The sequence below is a fragment of the Pteropus medius genome, unplaced genomic scaffold, assembly GCF_902729225.1.
Source record: "Pteropus medius unplaced genomic scaffold, Ma_sr-lr_union100, whole genome shotgun sequence".
In the NCBI taxonomy this organism is placed as follows: Eukaryota; Metazoa; Chordata; class Mammalia; order Chiroptera; family Pteropodidae; genus Pteropus; species Pteropus medius.
Genome location: NW_024354499.1, coordinates 10,164,627 through 10,183,009, shown reverse-complemented (window position 1 = coordinate 10,183,009; position 18,383 = coordinate 10,164,627). Strand labels below are relative to the sequence as shown.

The 18,383-nt window shown below is 33.2% G+C and overlaps 1 protein-coding gene across 2 annotated transcripts in view; it reads right to left on the bottom strand.

The window, feature by feature from the left end:
- The window catches only part of CTNNA2 (catenin alpha 2), a 990,025-nt gene that overhangs the window by 844,479 nt on the left and 127,163 nt on the right, over window positions 1-18,383 (bottom strand). The gene's annotated exons all lie outside the window — the stretch shown is intronic.

Genomic DNA, 18,383 nt, shown 5'->3' with positions numbered 1-18,383 from the left:
AGAACAAAATCAGTAGAATTATTTTTCTTGACATTTTTAATTTTATATTGTCAGTAATAAAATTATATATATTTAATGTTTACAATATGCTTACATCACACACATATACATAATGAAAAAGTTACTACAGTCAAGCTACTTAATATATCCATCTCCTCATATAGTTACTGTGTCTGTGTGTCTGTGTTGAGAGCACCTGAAATCTACTCTTTGGCAAATTTCTAGTATAAACTACAGTATTATTAACTAAAATCTGTACATTGGATCCCTAGAACTCAAGCATCTAACGTAACTACAACTATGTACACCTTGACCAACATCTCCCCTTTCCCCCATCTCCCTGCCCCTGGTAGCTACCATTCGTTGCGTCTAAGTATTCAAATTTTTTAGATTCCACACATAAGTGAAATTATGTAGTATTTTTCTTTATGTATCTGGCACTTAGCACATCCTCCAGGTTCATACAGGTTGTGGCAGATGGCAGGATCACCTTTTTTAAGGCTGAATAATATTCCATTGTATATACATACCACATCTTTATCCATTTGTCTGCTGAGGGACACTTAGGTTGTTTCCAAATCTTTGCTACTGTGAATAATGCTGCAATGAACATGTGAGGGCAGATATCTCTCTGAAGTATTGATTTCATTTCCTTTGGATATATACCCAAAAAGCAGATTGTTGTATCATGTGATAGTTCTATTTTTAATATTTTGAGGCGCGTCCATACTGTTTGCCATAATGGCTACACCAGTTTACAATCCCACCACCAGTGCATAAGGGTTCTCTTTTCTCCACACCCTGGCCAACATTAATATCTTTCGTATTTTTATAACAACTATCCTGACAGGTGCGAGGTGATATCTCATTTTTGATTTGCATTTCTCTGACATCCTTTATACTCTTCACAGAGTACATTTAACTTATTTCCCTAAGAGCTATACTTTATTTTTGTACTTTAAACAATCCGAATACATGGAAACCTAGGTTACTATTAAGAAAACAAGAGAAATTAAAGATAACCTTTTACTTTAAATGTTACTTTTTAATATCTAGTATTTTTTATGCTCCAAAGGAAACTAACAACTTTTAAGGGTTACAAACAACTAAGATTCAATTAAGATACACTGTTGTGCTGTGAAGTCAACAACCAATGCAAAAACAACATGTTGTTAAACAGTATAATAATCTGCAATAAAAAAAAAATGGGAAACTTTTATATAGGAAAATATGAGGATAAATCAATATTGCAAGAAGTTACTTTATTTTCTATTATCTTCATAAAGAATTTTTTTGGATGTTCAACTTTTCTAAAATGAACGTTTAATTATATGATGACAAAAACAAACTTAAAAGCATAGGATAATAATATTCTGTTTGTATCTTTCAAAAAGTTCACTTTCTGCTATTAATTATTTTTTCTTTTTTATTGTATCTCTATAAAAATTAGTTTTCTTAGAACTAATTTTTAAAAAGATAACTGGACTTTTTCTATTCATGTTCAGTTCTATCTCACTTGATTAAATTTGCTTTAATGATGGTGATTATTATTAATGGTCATGAGTGAGTAATTTCTAAAACTCTGGTTTGGTTTTCTCTAGAGAAAAATATTTCTTATTACCTTTTCATGGTGCCAAGGCTAATAATGGATAAATAACTGCATACTTTAAGAACTCAACTAGCGGTTGGGGATTTTGTCAACCTTCAAGGAATATAATCTTGGCTATGACATTTCTGTTTTTGTAAAACTTTATCAAAGGAACTCTTTGTTATCGATAACAAGTATTTCTTTAGGTTATAAATATGTATATAGAGAAAACTTAATTTGTTTTTTACAAGCTGTAAATTAACTCACCCAGCTTATGCTCATTTATCTTCCACTATATATGCAAGTATGGTTAGTGTGCCTACATAAAAGAAAGTATTTTATATTTATTTGATAGAATCACCTATGGCATGTATGATCAACACACTGTGAAGTTTCATCTCCCAATGGCTAAATAGACAGTAATGCAGAAATCAAATCTGTGAAACTGGGTGACTCTCATGTTGACTTTGGATATCATTTATTCTAAATTTATACTCTAAGTCACAAGGCACTTCTCCTAATAAGAGCAAAATGTATTAATCATTTACTATGTGCAAAGCACATATGTATTAAGCATTTAAATGTAATAAGCATTTGCTAAATGCAAAGCACAAGTTTCCCAGGCATAATCTTGTCTGCTTCTCACTGCTTCTCCTGGCACTTAAACATGTTGAAAGGTAATCCCTTTTTTAAAGGCAGGTTTTAAAATTTAACTTGATTTTTTGCTTTTTCAGAATTTTATCTCCTCTTTTTTTCTCCATGAAAATATTTAGCTCAAAACTATATGCTCTATTGATTAGAGCTTGTCATCTTCTTGGACCTTTTTCGAAGAAATAGACAAATGGATGGAAAGGAAGATAACAAGTTGTCTCTAAGGCAGAGTGTGTGGGGGAAAAGTACTGAGTAACTTGAATACAGCACTAGTGTGATAATACAGAATGCTTTCATGCTATCACTTACCTGAGCTACAGTGACTTGAAAGTAGTAAAATGCATGCTATGTAACCCAGCCCTGACCTACAGTGAGGACTTAATTCTGCCTCCTGCTCCTTGTGGCATTCTAGCACAGCAAGGTAAAGTAAGAAGAAGTCACCAGTCAGGTGACAACATCCACTCCCTAAGGCTTCACAGGGCAGTGTGTCTCTTAAGGCACCATCTCATCCACACACTCGTGATAGTCCTGTGCACTCACTGTCTTGGTCTGTGCGGTGAGCGGTTAGCAGGCAAATTCTTGCTTCTTATGGGTGTGAAAGGGGAAGCGGATTTCTCTTACACATACTCCAACTGTCAGCTTTATCTATTGAAATTTCTTCTAAAATGTTTGCAAAAAATGTGAGAATACTTGTTTATAGTCTTGATTTTGAGAGTAGAAAAGGAAACATGAATTATAAAGTAGGGCAGGAAGTAAATAGAAACATCTTGAAGTCAAAATTAACATCCAAAATCTAAGCAAACAGAACATGATGTAGACAGAAATCAACATACGATGCGATGCAATGCTAAAAGCATTAACCACAAAACTTGGCTTCCATCAACCAAACTCAAACTGTCAAAAGCCATTGTGTCAATGTATCCATTTTTACCAAAAAAAAAAAAAATAGATATTACTATTTTTAAATAAGGTTATATAGCTACAGAGAAAAATATACTTTTTTAATCTACTAAGGAACTTGCAAGTGGGAAAAGCGAGGAACCAAAATTGGTAAGCCACAAGTACTACAATAGAGCTACATTTATTTATAGTTATTCAGGCTCTTCAGAGATCAGACTAACTCAAAAGATCAAATTTTATTTTATTTTTTCAAAATGCTATTTTAGAGAGGAAGGAAAAAGTGAGGGAAACTTAAAACATTTGCGTTTGGTGGTTTCAACGACCAGATATTTGATTGATCCTATTTTACCAAGAATTCTCCTGTTATTCTTCGTTTAAGAAGCTTAAAAATTGCTAGCATCTTGGACTCATTACGTCATGTTTAAGGATATCCCGCAAGTGGGGCTGTCTAAAATAAAATTATTAAAAGTTTCAAAACTTACTAACACTTCCAAATAGAATCAGGATCTGTCAGCAGACCTCAAGGTCTTACTTACCTGCAAGATCTCCATGTCAGACAGCACCTGCACACCTCCTCCAGTGTGCTGAGATTACAGGCTAGGGAGTGGAAGCGGGGCTGCAAACGGTTACATGCCCATTTCCAAACCTGTATGTGATGATCTAGTCCTCATGGTTAGACCTTCTGCATCTCTTTTCCACTTCACTAGGGACTTTTGGTTTCAATGATGATGTAATACTATTTACAAATCTAGAACAGCACAGAAAGTAATGATACTAAGCTGCTATGTCGTATGCTCCTAAAATGAATCCACAATCTACAGATTGTAGCTGTATCTATATTGTGAAACAGCAGGTATTTTCTCATCAATGTTTCTGTCACCTGGTAGTATTGTGCTGTTTATTTTCAATGGCAAAGTTGTGTTTTTTTCTCTAGAAGATGAAATCATGGGAAAGGTAATATAGTAATAATGGGAAGGCTCACCGGTTCAAAAAGGTGCATGTCCTTCATGTGAAAAATAAATGGGACACTTTCTTGAGAAATAAAAGGAATATTCAAGGAGTTGGTTTTCATCCCCTTGCATCTGGATTCAAAGCCATGCTGAATGTTAATGAGAAATTTGATACTATTATTCATTGACGTAGATGCATAAATAGAAAAGCTAAGAAGCGTTCAAAATTTAACAGAGTTTAAAAACAGGTGAGGGAAATGAATTAGCTAACGCTGTCACTTAGGATGTCTTAAATCACTGAACTATTACAAGTCCACCTGGCTAGAAACGAATGAAGAAAAGAAATTCCATGATTTTCCAATATGATAGAAAGAGAAAGATGTTCAAATTTTACTATTATGAATTTAAGTTGGTATAAAATTTCAGAGTAATCTATGGTTAATTAAAATACTACAAATCATGCATTAAAGTTTAATCATCCCTTTCTATAGTTTTCATAGATGTGCTTACTTTGCTGTGGAAACCTGAACACATTAATATGTGTCTCCTGGAAATAACTCCATATCCAGTAACCACTCAGTATGGTAAGATTGATTATGCTTCTACATGAACAGCTAGTAATAAAAGAACTTGCTATTAGCATACAAAGTGCAATTCATTTTCATGTTATAAAATAATATGGCATGAATGGTAAACTATAAGTCCATTTTGAGAATTTAACTGTTATATGCCTTCCTGTCATAAAGATTGTAGACTTAACCCATTCCTGCCGGATTGCATAAGGTACAGCACTACAGATTCTCACTTACCTGAAAACAAGCAATTCAACAAGCTCCCAATGAGTTTAAATTAAGGGACTATTTATTCAAAAGAACTCCAAATGAGTGCTAAATGGCAAAAAACAAAACAAAACGAAAAAACCCTCTAAGAAAAAGCAAACTATTGGAAATTTATTTTATATAAAGTCTATCTAACTCTCTGAGCATAAATAAAGACATACCAGTGGGGAGGGGGGGAAAAAAGCAAAGAAAACTGTCCAATGTTCTTGCCTTAATGATCTCTCGCAAGCGCTTTTTGTGACAAAAAGATAAAACATTTATAAAAGTCCAAAAGAAACCACTCTAAAATATGTAAGCTGCCACCAATAGAGCTACTCTATTGTGTAAATCATCAGAGTTACCAGAGATGGTTATCTTAACTTGAAGAGAAATCCAGATATTAAATCTAGGCAAAGTTCGCTTTAGTTGTCCAAGTGACTTGATTTACTTTTGAAGGACTCTGCTTTAGGGTTGGCATGGCAAAGGAGTAGAAGAGTGACGTTATTGGCCTTAAGAGTCTTTGTGTCTTCCCTCAGAACCCTTCAGATTCTTTCCCGACTAAAAAGAGACTTACAGGCTGAGGCTTCGACCCTTCCCTCCATCTCTGAGGGTTTCTAGAGGACAACATCAGACTTGAGAAGCAGCCCTTCTTCTGTGACCACAAGGATCAAGCCAAGCAAATGAAAGATGTAACCCTGAGCCTTGGCCCTGTTCAGCTGCTAAAATGGCCAAGTTCATGTGAGCAAAACAAACCCTTCTGGTGTAAGCCACTTCTGTTTGGGTATTCTATTACTTTAAGTCAAAAATCTTCACTAATATGACAATGGAAACTGCTTAGGATTCAGCCCTGGTGACCCTGCTTATCCACTATGATGAAAGCACCACACAAACAAGAACTGGATTTACAAAGTTTAAAGGAGCAAGGTGCACTGATAAACACTTATGGAGATAACTAGAAGTCAGAAAAAAAGAGTGAGAAAAAAAAAGTTCCAATGCAGCTTTAGTGGAGAGCCTTCTCAATGCAAATTTTCTAATATCAGAAATATCGTATTTTCATTCCCTAGTCTTCTCTACAACTTAACAATAAATAAAATATCACAAAAGGCTCCTCTTGATAAGAAAAGCATCATTCTAGGCATATATTAGAGAATTCATTCCCAGTAAGCATGTCCCATGTAACATGGGCAGGTAAAATATATGTCTTTCTAGGTAAGACTTAAATGTCTTTTACTGATTCCTTTTTAATGACCAGTTTTTAATTTCATCCGTTATGATCTTTCAAGTTTCAAAGAAAAACTGTGAACTATTCTTATTTACAAGTTTGCCCTCTGCATGCTTCCTTCCCATACATTATAATTCATATTGTTCTAAAACATTTTGTCACTTCTTTCACTTTCTCTTTACTAACAACTTTGTTTCTCCAAATGCTCTGATGTCCCCTAACAAAGCTTAAATTTCAACCATTCTACTTCATTTACCTGCATTACTCTTTATTTCTTTTCAAAAATCTATTTGAAAAATAGCTATCAAATTTCTTTTCTTTTTCAATTTTCTTTCCTCATCATCAAAAATGATGATCTTGAAGATGGCTTTCTCTAAGTCTGCGGATGACTGAAAATACAGAGTCATTGTACATCCTTTTTACTCTGAGAATTGTCAAATTTGTAATTTACTGGGAACTTCTTAAAAATGCTAGTGTTGGTGGCTTCTTTTGTTTGTCTATATGACGCGATGGTGCAAAATTATTGCTCCTGTTTCTGATTACTGACTATTGCATTGTTTTTACTTGATTTTTACTCCCTAGAATTCTGTAAAATTACTATATTGTGTGAAGTTCTAATTATGTGTCAGAATCACAAAACTAGAAGTCTCTAATGCAACCTGGGCTGGACAAAGACACAATCTGTCTATATATGTCTCAGGGGAGTATCGGCAACACCCAGGAGAAGTGGTGTGTCAGGTGTATGCAGCCTGTACCAGTAACAGACAACAAGAGTCCATATAAGTGAGTTTCCTCAACTAAAATTGAAGGCAGAGAAAAATTCTGGAAATGAGAAACTTAAGTAACAGAATTCAAGAGTATGAAATTAATTATGAGTCTGGCTATTCCGCATATTCTAGAAAATACCTACTATATAGTTTCTCAGTTTCCTAAGCCACCCACATTTAGATTTTAGATCTAGGGTATTTTAAAGCAATTATTTTGCTTCAAGTAGGAAGGAAGTGCAGGATAATATATAGAAAATATATTATATTTTTAAAAACCCAAGTGATTGCCCAAAAGTTACAAGTTTATTACCATAGAGTAAAAACAAAGACCTTCTGCTATACACACCTCCTGTAGAATACCTCCCTCAAACCTTGCTTGTGACATCTCCAATTCATGGGATACAATTTGTATCCAATTCATCATCTTATCTACACAACTATGTTTCATAAAAAAAAAAAAAAAATTACCATGAACAAATTCACTGAATTCTAGATCTCCCCATAGTTGTTTATGGAACACGGTAAGGGGATTAAAATGAGAAATGGGACCCATGCATTGAGAAATTTGGAGAAACCATAGTCATCAGGGCCTGGGTTTTAGTTAAGAATCCATCCCTACAGATGGGGTCCAAAACTACACTGAGTTATAAGACATGTCTGTGGAGAGGGAAAGCATATTAAACAGAGTGAAGTAAACCTACCAAGGCATAAAAAAGGTTAGGAATGGAATGATCACACTCCACTAGAGGTGCTTTTACAAAAAATGGAATTATAATTGCAATTCATAGTACTTACTTCAAGAATAATGTATATACTCTATCAGACCTAAACTGTGATAAAAAGACATTTCTATAGAATACCTGGGAAAGACTGGTACACTGAAAACTATAAGACAATGATGAAAGAAAGGCACAAATAAATAGAAGAATATTCTGTGCTCAAGAATTGGAAGAATTAATATTGTTAAAATGTTCATACTACCTAAAACAATCCTGAGATTCAATGCATTCCCTGTCTAAATATCCATGGCATTTTTCAAAAAAAAAATAGAACAATCTTAAAGTTCTTATGGAACCACAAAAGGCCCCAAATAGTCAAAGCAATCATGAGAAAGAGGAACAAAGCCAGAGGCATCAGGCTTCCTAATTTGGAACTATAATAGAAAGCTATGATAATCAAATCGGTATGGTATTAGCATTAAAAGAGACACACAGATCAATGGAACAATAAAGAGAGCTCAGAAATAAAGCCATGCATACATGCTCAATTAATTTATGATGAAGGAGTCAAGAACATTCAATGGGAAAAGGAAAGGCTCTTCAACAAATGGTATTATGAAAACTGTAGAGCCCCAAGCAAAAGAATGAAATTAAAAAACTACCTTACATCATACACAGAAATTAACTCAAAATGGATTAAAGACTTCAATATAACACCTGAAACCATAAAACTCATAGCAGAAAACAGGCAGTAAGCTTCTTGACATCAATCTTTACAATGATTCTTTTTGGATGTGACACCAAAAGCAAAGGTAAAACAAGCTAAAGTAAATAAGTGGGACTACATCAAACTAAAAAGCTTCTACACAGCAAAGGAAACTATCAACAAGATGAAAAGGCAACATACAAAATGGAAGGAAGTATTTGCAAATCATATATCTGATAAAGGATTAATATCCAAAATATATAAAGAACTTCTACAACTTGATAGCCAAAAAAAAAAAATCCAATTAAAAATGATCAGAGGATTTGAATAAACATTCTTCCAAAGAAGACAGGTACATGAAAAGACGATCAACATCACAAAATCATCAGGGAAATGCAAATCAAATCACAAGATACCACCTCACATCTATTAGAATGGCTATTATCAAAAAGACAAGAAATAACATGCGGTGGTGAGAATGTGGAGAAAAGGGAACTCTTGTGTATTGTTGGTGTGAATGTAAATGGGCACAGCCACTACAGAAAACAGTATGGACAGTCCTCAAAAAAAAAAAAAAAAAAAAAGGAACTACCATATTATCCAGCAATTCTACTTGTAGAATACAAAAGAACTGAAAACACTAACTTGAAAGATATATGCATCCCAAGTTCACTATAACATTATTCAAAATAGCCAAGACATGGAAGCAACCTAAATGTTCATCAGTGGATGAATAAATAAAAAAGATGTTGCATATATAGATAAGGGAATACTATTAAGCCATAATAAAGAATGAAATCTTGCCATTTGTGACAACATGGATGGACGTTGAAGGCATTATGCTAAGTGAAATAAGTCAGACAAAGTCAAATACCATTTGATCTCACTTAAACGTAGAATCTTAAAAAATAATAATAATAATAATCCAAAGAGAGAACAGATTGGTGGTTTCCAGAGGCAGTGGGTCAGGGGTGGGTGAATGGGTAAAGAGGGTCAAAAGATACAAACTTTCAGTTATAAAACAAATAAGTTATGGGACATAATGTCCAGTGGTGACTATAGTTAATAATACTGAACTGTATATTTGAAAGCTGCTATGAGAGTAGATCTTAAAAGTTTTCATGATAAGAAAAAAAATTGTAACTGTGTGGTAATGAATATTAGCTAGACTTATTATGGTGACCATTTCACAAAATATATAAATATCTAATCGTTATGGATACCTGAAGCTAATATAATGTTACATGTCAATTATATCTTCAATAAAATAATAACATTTCTCCAGTAAAAGATAAGGGTCATCAAACCATCAGAGAACACTAAAGAAAATACATACCTAAAACTCTTTCCTAAACTAAACCCCGGTGTAGAACAAACATCCACCTCCGTCCTTTATGTTCTCACAGCATATCCGTTCTACCAGTCTTAAGCTACTGATCACTTTATCACTTCAGATCCTTTATAAATATCTGTAGAATGGAAGAATTAAATGGACAATCTTTTTTCAGCACTCAAACTTAAGCAGCTTAAATCTAAGGTGGCCATAAAACAGAGTTTAACCCTGAAAGATTGAAATTTTCCACTCTCTTCTTCTTTGAGGTATGCATTACATGAAATTAATAAATACCCTTAATAGAAAAAAGTAAGTATAGCCTTAGATTGTACCCTGAAAAAACAATTCTCACCTTCAGTCCATCTCAACATTGCTTCAGCTAGGTTTAGGAGGTAGGTGAACTTGTAGAGGGAAACCATAAGAATAATATGTTTTTACAGGTTATAAGTATGTTTCCGATCTGGGCCAAATAATTCTCCTCACATGTGCTTTGAGGAAGTCTTCTAAACTCTATAGTCATGTTTGCTTTCAGTGTGGAGTCACAAATGGGTCCCTGACAATCTCAATATGGCAGCAAGACCTAAACTGAACAGTCATGAAGTTGATGTGGATAATGAAGTACTGCTAACTGATAAAATGTGCCTTTGTCCTTGAGTGGACAAGTAGAAAAGCCTGGTTCCATCCATTCACTGGTAGTGGAGTCCTCAGATATGCACCAAAGGTTAATATCAAGAATATGTGCAACAGAGATTGTTAGAAGTACCACAATACCCATTCTGCCTTTCCTCCTTGCAGTAATAGAACCACGAAGTTTATACCTTTCTTACAGCTAGGTGTAGCTCTGTGGATATATTTTCACCAATATGATGAGAGTGGAAGGGATGTATGTAATACTCAAACCTTACCTTTAAAAGACAGGGAAATACTTTATATTTTTTTCCTCTTTGAGTAGCTGAGATTTGGATATGGTAGTATTCAGTGACTTGAAACCACAAAGGGCAAACCATGGAATAACGGATGGCAAGATGTGTGTGCAATATAATAAAACCCTGAATCCCTTTGCTATCTTGTGAACTAGGGTAACTCACTCCCTGGGTGGACTACTTTGGACTTACATAAATATGAAGTAAATTTCTACCTTAAATAAGAGAGTATTACTCTGGTCTACATTATAGTGCCAAAGAAATTAGGATAGCTCATGCTAACTGCTATACAAAGTATACTAAAAATTTTGTTGGATTAACACTATGAAATTTTGGACAAAGTCAAAAAATGAAATGTCTCTTCCTGTTTTATATGTAGGTCTACCATTTGGAGTGGATACTCAAAGTGGCGATTCAGAATTCCAGGACCTTCCATTTTCTGGCTTTACCATCTTCCCCATGTGGTTTCTATCATCACTGTACTCATCTCCATCATGTCTTGGAAAGAGGAAAAGCCATGGAGACACGTGAGAGGCTTTACTGGACCAGGACTGGGAGTGGCATATGTCTTCCCCACTCATATTTCATGTCGGCACCTAACTACCTACCCAGGGAGGCTGGGGAGGGTAGTCAAGCTCTGAGCACAGAGAGAAGAAACAGGTGTGTAAACAGTTCCCTGAAATCTGCCACTGCATTTAAATCAGACTAGAGCAATTTTAGAGACACACTTCACAAAGCAAATCTTTTCATATAGCATTTATCTATTTTCCTTATTCTTGAAGTTACTTCCTATCTGGACATATCTTTGCATATACATTATTTGCTACTGTGCTACCCAGCTCAACATTGTCTTAATGTAAAGAATTCTGAAGTAACATTTGAAAATCTCCTGCATCAGCATTTATTAAGGATCATCCATTTGTGTGTTGTTAATCAGAAATGACTTACTAAATAGTGATGATAATCCTTGGAAGCCACACAAAGTACAATAACCAGATGCTCACGGTTAATGGGTATCTGAATAGTGAAAAACTGATAATGAAAAGAATGAAGAAGAAAAACACAAATTGGAATACTAACAGTCCCAAGTCAAACTCAGTCACTAGTTCTGCTATTAACAAACTACCTACTGATAGTACTTTAAAAAGAAAACAAACTAAAATTGCATCCTTTTAGTATCTATCTACAAAATTGGTCTGATACGAGCCACACTGAATAAGAAAACATTTTGCCCAATTAAATTTCAATTTTCAATAATGTTTAGCTATTTTAAATTTTCGAATACTTCATTAAACTACAGTGCCTTTCCTTTCTGGGAAACATGCTCATATGAAGGATGAAGTTTGGAAACCATTTAAAAATATACAAGCTACCAAAATATTCTGAAATTTTTAAGAGTTGGGTAAAAATCATTTTTGCCATGTTTCAGTAAGTCAGCTAAAGGGATTTTTTTCTCATCTCTTTATAAAATTCCCCTTGGGGATGAATACAAACTTGAAAAGTTTCAGTCAACAGTGTGAATTGGGAGTTCATGTTAAATAAGCCATTGAAAAGTGCAGTTTAGAATAAAATTACCATCTCAGCCGTTACCACAGGGCTCCACAGTGCATTTACAATAATAGCTATATTTTGTAATAACATCATATTCAAGTAATTTATACATCTTTTTCATTTTTAAACTTAACTAACAGGCTGCAGGAAATCTTTAAAAAATTAATCATATTTTCTATTCTCCCTTTCATTTTTCTAGCCCAGATAATAATATCACAACAATTATCCATACTCGGAATGATAAAGGTCAAAACTACTAGTAAAAAAAAATTGATTGGTAGAAATGACATTCTCCTAACACCATTAATTTTTTAAAATACACTTTTAAAATGTTGTATAACCTAATAAGTAATTACAATTGAGTTGCTCCAAAACTGTATCTTAGCTCTGCTTAGCTTAGAGCTTTGCCTCAGAGAAGAGCAAGAGTAAGAGAGATTTGCATTAAGAGAGGTATATCTGGGGAAAGAGATATGGAAGAGAATTCCTGGATGTGAGAATGCTGCTCAGTGAAAAGACGGGGGCTGAAGATACAAATTTGAGTGTTTTCAGAATATTGTTAATACCTAAGGCCACAGAGATGGTAAAATCATCTGGGGGAGAAAATGCTGAAGCAAGAAAAGACGTATCTCAAGACTAAACCCTGAAAATCAGGAACAGTTAAAGCCAAGATAAGGAAACAAGGTAAAGAAAGACTGAGAAGGCACAACCATAAAGCCAAGATATCTGCGTTACAGAAAGACTGAGAATTATGTCAGAATGAAAGAAAAGTAACTGATTAGATTCTCCATTACTTTTCCTGGCCTTCCTTCCTTCTTGATTGTGTGAAAACAAAGATACCTTTTGCACTTTCTACAGGATGACAAGAAACAGAAAAGCAGGTGTGTTGAAATGCCCCAATCCTTTATCTCAGATCTCTGACAAGTTTTAATTAGTTTGCTAGTCAAGGGCTTCCTGAGTAAATGCAATTCTGTCACTTCCTAAGCATTCTCATATTTGGTAAAATGGATCTTTTAGTTGCAGGCTCAGATAACATTTCTATATTGTCCAAAATAGTTATAAGCAATTTTGTTAGCTAATACTTTCTAATAATTTCTCCCTTGAAATTTTTGAATTAAAATGCATAATATTTTATTAATTGTTCTGTTTCGAGCTCATTAACAAATCGTTCTTCTTCTTGACATTACTTTAATTTTTAAATTTAGTTTTAATTTCCATTTTTCCTATTTGAAGTAGTTGCTAAGTATTCACTGAAATAATAGAAAGTGCAAGAGGAAAAATACATTTAAGGCTTGAGTTTACTGCCAAACAGTATAAAACAAAGAGTTATTGCTAAATTTAGGTATTCACAGGCATTCGCCATCTATTAAGGAAAATGGATTTTTATTTTAACTTAATCATTTGAATATTAAGAAATTTGTTTAGGCCATGTTTGCATTTCAGTAAACAGCTGGTTTGGACAAGAATTAGGTGATGCAAACAAGAAAAGGAAGTAAATCTTGACTGTACAAATACTTTGTTATCTTCTGCTTGTTCGTTTTCCTCTTTTTTAATGTTGGGAGTTCACCCCTCCCCACACCTTCAATTTAATACTTTACTCTCTTTCATTTCACTCTATATGATCAATGTACTAGCAACTGACCATTTCAGTGTTTTCAGCCCATCTTTCCCTTACAAGCTGCAGACCTACTATTCAATTCATCTTAGGCCTTTTGTTATGTAATGTAAGTCTCTCTTTTTTCATCTGTAAAATGGAGGAAATGATACTGATTCTACCAGGTTGATGCAAGAAGTAACGAAAACTAGAAATACTGAGGATGTTATTAGGCACAGAGTAAGTACTCAGCTAACACTAGCACCTGTCCCCTTTTCCCTTTAGAGATTCTAAATCATCTGCGGTCAGTTCCATAATACTGGCAAAGAGCTCCAAGTCTAGAGCAGAAGCACTGTTCAGAGCAAAGACAAGATTCCAATGAAAGGAATTTAGAGAATTTAGGTCAGCAGCTTGGACCCACTCCCGTAGGCAAGTCCCAAAGCTTTATGTGGAAATAAAGAAAACCAGGATTGGCCAGCTGGGCCTTAGTAAACCTACCCTTTTTAATTAACAAGAAATTAATAAATTGAGGTAGTATGTAGAGCACTCATTTTAGTACCTAAGACCTCTCTTTTATCTTCTACTAAATGGAATTTGTTTTATTAGTATACACAAAATAATCACAGTTTAAACTAGAAATTATTGAAAGTAAATATTTTGATAGAAGATGTTGGTTGTGTCATTGTTAATATAGTTAGCTTATATTCTGAAACCATAATAATATCTGACTACTTAACTTCCATTGTCCTAAGCTCATGAAAAGAGAACAGAGGCAGATGCCACCTGTTAACTGTGAGTATATTTATGTTACACAAAGGTGAACTGATGTCATGTGTACTCAAAAGTTGTAATTTGCAGTAGTTGTCCCTAAAGGTGGGGGGCGGGGAGAGAACTGGCTCATCACATGGCCCGTGGTGGTGAATGTTTGCCAAACAAAAAGACTCAGAGCTAAAGCAGTCACTACCACATTTATATCATATGAAATGATTTAATTTTAGCAAAATAACATTATCCATTAAATTAATGTTAATTTCAATTTTTTTGCTTTTGTGATTTCTTTGGTACTTAATGTGTAAATTTCTTTATGAATAAAGAAATGTGAATACCTAATTCCATGTTTATACTACTTTAAGTTCACTCTAGGATTTGGAAGGATTTTGTTTTGTTTTGTTTTTCTTTTTTTGTAGAAAAGGGTTCCATACATTACTCAAATTTCAAAACATGGCCAACACAGCTGGTTTTATAACAAAAAGAGTATCACTACCATCTGGTGGCAGACATCAAAATTTTGAACATAATCCTGAAAGAGAAATTAATTTAACTCCAGACTGTATATACTAGTCAATTAAACTCCTATTTCAGAAGTGGCAAACAAAATAACTGCCAAACAATCTATCATAGGATCTCAATTGGAAGAAACACTTCCGACGTAATAACTACTTTAGTTATATGTGTCTACTGTAAAAAATAAATAGCAATTTAAGAAATGTAATATTAAAAGAAAGCATATTTTTAAAACAATGAAATACTTTATAGTGTCTCAATTAAATATTAATATATGTGATAAAAGTAAATCCCTAAATCATAACCTCATTACTTGTACTTATATTGTGTTTTTTTTAAACATGTTATTCTTTTCTTTAATGAGGAAAGAAGTAGTGGTTTCAAATGAAGTTATGGTATTTTAGGTATTTCATTCAACCACAAAAAGTTTGGATAAACCAAAACATTTTTCTAGGCAAGAAAAATATCATCCCAAAATTAAAATGGAACTTAGTATAAAAATAATTAATAAAAGTGGGAAAAATACTGGGAAACAGGTTAACTGTGCTATACATAAAATTGGTCAAAGAAATAAATAAACTTAATGGAGTTTACATCATTTGCTTTTATCATATCCTTTACTTTTTATAGAATTTTAATCCTTTGATAAAGATGCATGAACAACTTATTATAACATTGTAGCGTCACCATGGAAACCATCCAAGTGTATTAATCTTCGAACCTCATGAATAAAACAAGAATTAAGGTAGTTCTCAATAATGATGTTCTTTGGATAGGTTTTTTTTAAAGGGTATAATGAGACTTTGATTCCTTTGGTAAATTCATAAATAAGATACTCTACTTGGTATTTTATAAGAGAGCATATGGTATAGCATTTAAAGGCACACACTGGCTCAATTCTCACAGGTTATTTACTTCCGGAATTATTTTCATCTCTGAATCCCGTGATTTTAAATCTAAATCTTCTGATTCCCTAATTTCAAATGTGTCAATGGATTTAACCACTGATGTGAGTCACATAAAGGTGATTTCTTTTATAAGAAATTACTATCAAAAGGGGAAGAAAATCAATTTTTTTAAGTATAAAATTGAATTTTTAAATTTTAAAACAACATTTTAAGCAGATGAGCCAATCATTTAGCTTTTGAGATCATTAGTAACTTTTTGAGTAAAATTTAAAAAGATCTAACTACAGAAGTCACTAGAGCCTACCTAACAGGGCCCTGTGGATATTACTCAAAACAATATTGGAAATGATTAAAGTGAGCTCCTCTTCTTCAGAGATTCCTTCCCCATCAGGCCAATTCAGAAGTTCATTAAGCTTTTCAATGTTTTTGTTGTTGTTGTTTTGTTTTATTGTTCTTAGCAGATGCTTAATGTTATTAAGTTGCAGATTCATCTTTCTGTAAAAGGAAATAACGAAGAAAATTCCAGCAAATTCCATTCTGTCTTATTATAATAACCTGAACTTCATTAGCTTACCGAAATGGTGAAATTTGAATTCCCAATAACTTCAGAGGTTTCTGCTTTAGTTACCTTTGATTAAATGTAAAATGCAATCCATTCTTTTTGTAAATACGCACTAACATTTTTCCTAAGAAAATATCCAATGAATTTCTGTTTTATACATGGCACTAATTTTCTAATAACTGAAAAGTGGCTACTATGAAATAGTAAAGAAAACAGCATTAAGAACAAACCTGTACTATTATAAGAATAGTGTCAGACACTTCTCTAATCACTTTAATGCACATCGCATGTATCCTTTCAAAAATCCCTTGAGGTACAAATTATTATCTGTAATTTACATTTGAGGAGAGATTAAGTAACCTATTCAAGGAATCACTATAAATACTTCACTCACAATCAAACTTTCGTGACTCTGAAGTGTATGCATACACATTCTCTACTTAAATCATGTTAAAATAATTATAATATTGCACATTTTAAAAACTCCAAAATTAATGTGCATTACACATAAAAATAATTGGTCTTTTTTTTTTTTTTCAATTACAAGATAATACAGTTGATTCTTGGACAACATGTGGGTGAGGAACGCCATCTCTTCCTCCTGCAGTCAAAAATTCAAGTATGGCTTTTGATTCCTCAGAAACTTAAGTTGTCCCTCTATATCCTCAGGGGATTGGTTCCAAGACCACTCCCCCCCACACACACACAGATACCAAAATCCTGGGATGCTCAAGTTCCCTAAATAAAGTGGCACAGATCAATATGCCACAGCCATATACTCCCAACTGCCAAATAAATACAATACAAATATTTAGTGGAAAAAAAAAAAGCAAGCATATAAGTGGACTGGTGCAATTCAAATCTGTGTTGTTGAAGGGTCAACCATATTCTCCTGTTTTGACTTTCAGCTGATGAACAGATGAAAACTATTTTTATATACTTATCTTATATCTAGCCACCTAACCCCATTCTCACATTGAATAATGGTATACAATCATATCATAAAAAGAAGATTTTATCTGTCCTGTTGCCATGTTTTCAGGGTACTTTTCTTTATTTTAAAAGTTTGACTTTATTCCTATATAGAGTATGTATTAGAAGTGACTGTAACATTCTTTTAATGGTACAATCTATTGAGCTACTGAAATATTTTCATTTATTTCCTGATAATAGACTATTATTATATTCCTAAAAAATTCTACTTTTTCATATATATGCTGATCTTTTGATAAACTGCTAAATAGTACTTACTATATTTTATGTAGTTTTTTTTAATTTAAATAAAAAAATGAGATGGAACCATCACTATCCCTTTTTTAAAAATGTTATTTTAAAGTATCTTGAATTATTAATATTAGTTATAATTCTTAAAAAATGAAGAGCTGTGTATCTTATAATTCTTAAAAAATGAAGAGCTGTGTATCTTTTTCTATGATTGAAACAGTAGTTTAAATAACATTGTGATCGTCAGTTCTTTAACTATCTCATAATTCAGTTATGCATCTGTCTGTTCTGGTGCTTTCCAATAACAGATCTTTAAACAGCTTTTCTAATATTTATATGGCTTATTCCAGTTTTCCACTTCCTATTGGATAAATTTTGGTAATTTAAATTTTTCTAAGACATTATTTCCTTCCTCTAGATTTTCATGTTTCGTTGGTGTAGAGTTGTATGCAATATTCTACTATGTTTCTTTTAATCTTTCTTGTTCCCAGAGTTACTTCTGCTTTCTCATTTGTAATTTTCCTCTATATATTTTCCATTATTTGTGCCTTAAGGAATTTGTATTGGCCATTTCAAAGGAGAATCGAATTTTTATTTTATTTAACCATTTTAACATTTGTGTTCTATTTTAGTGATTCTGGTTTTCACTCTCACTAAAATCTGTTTTCTTAGTTTCTACTGAGGTT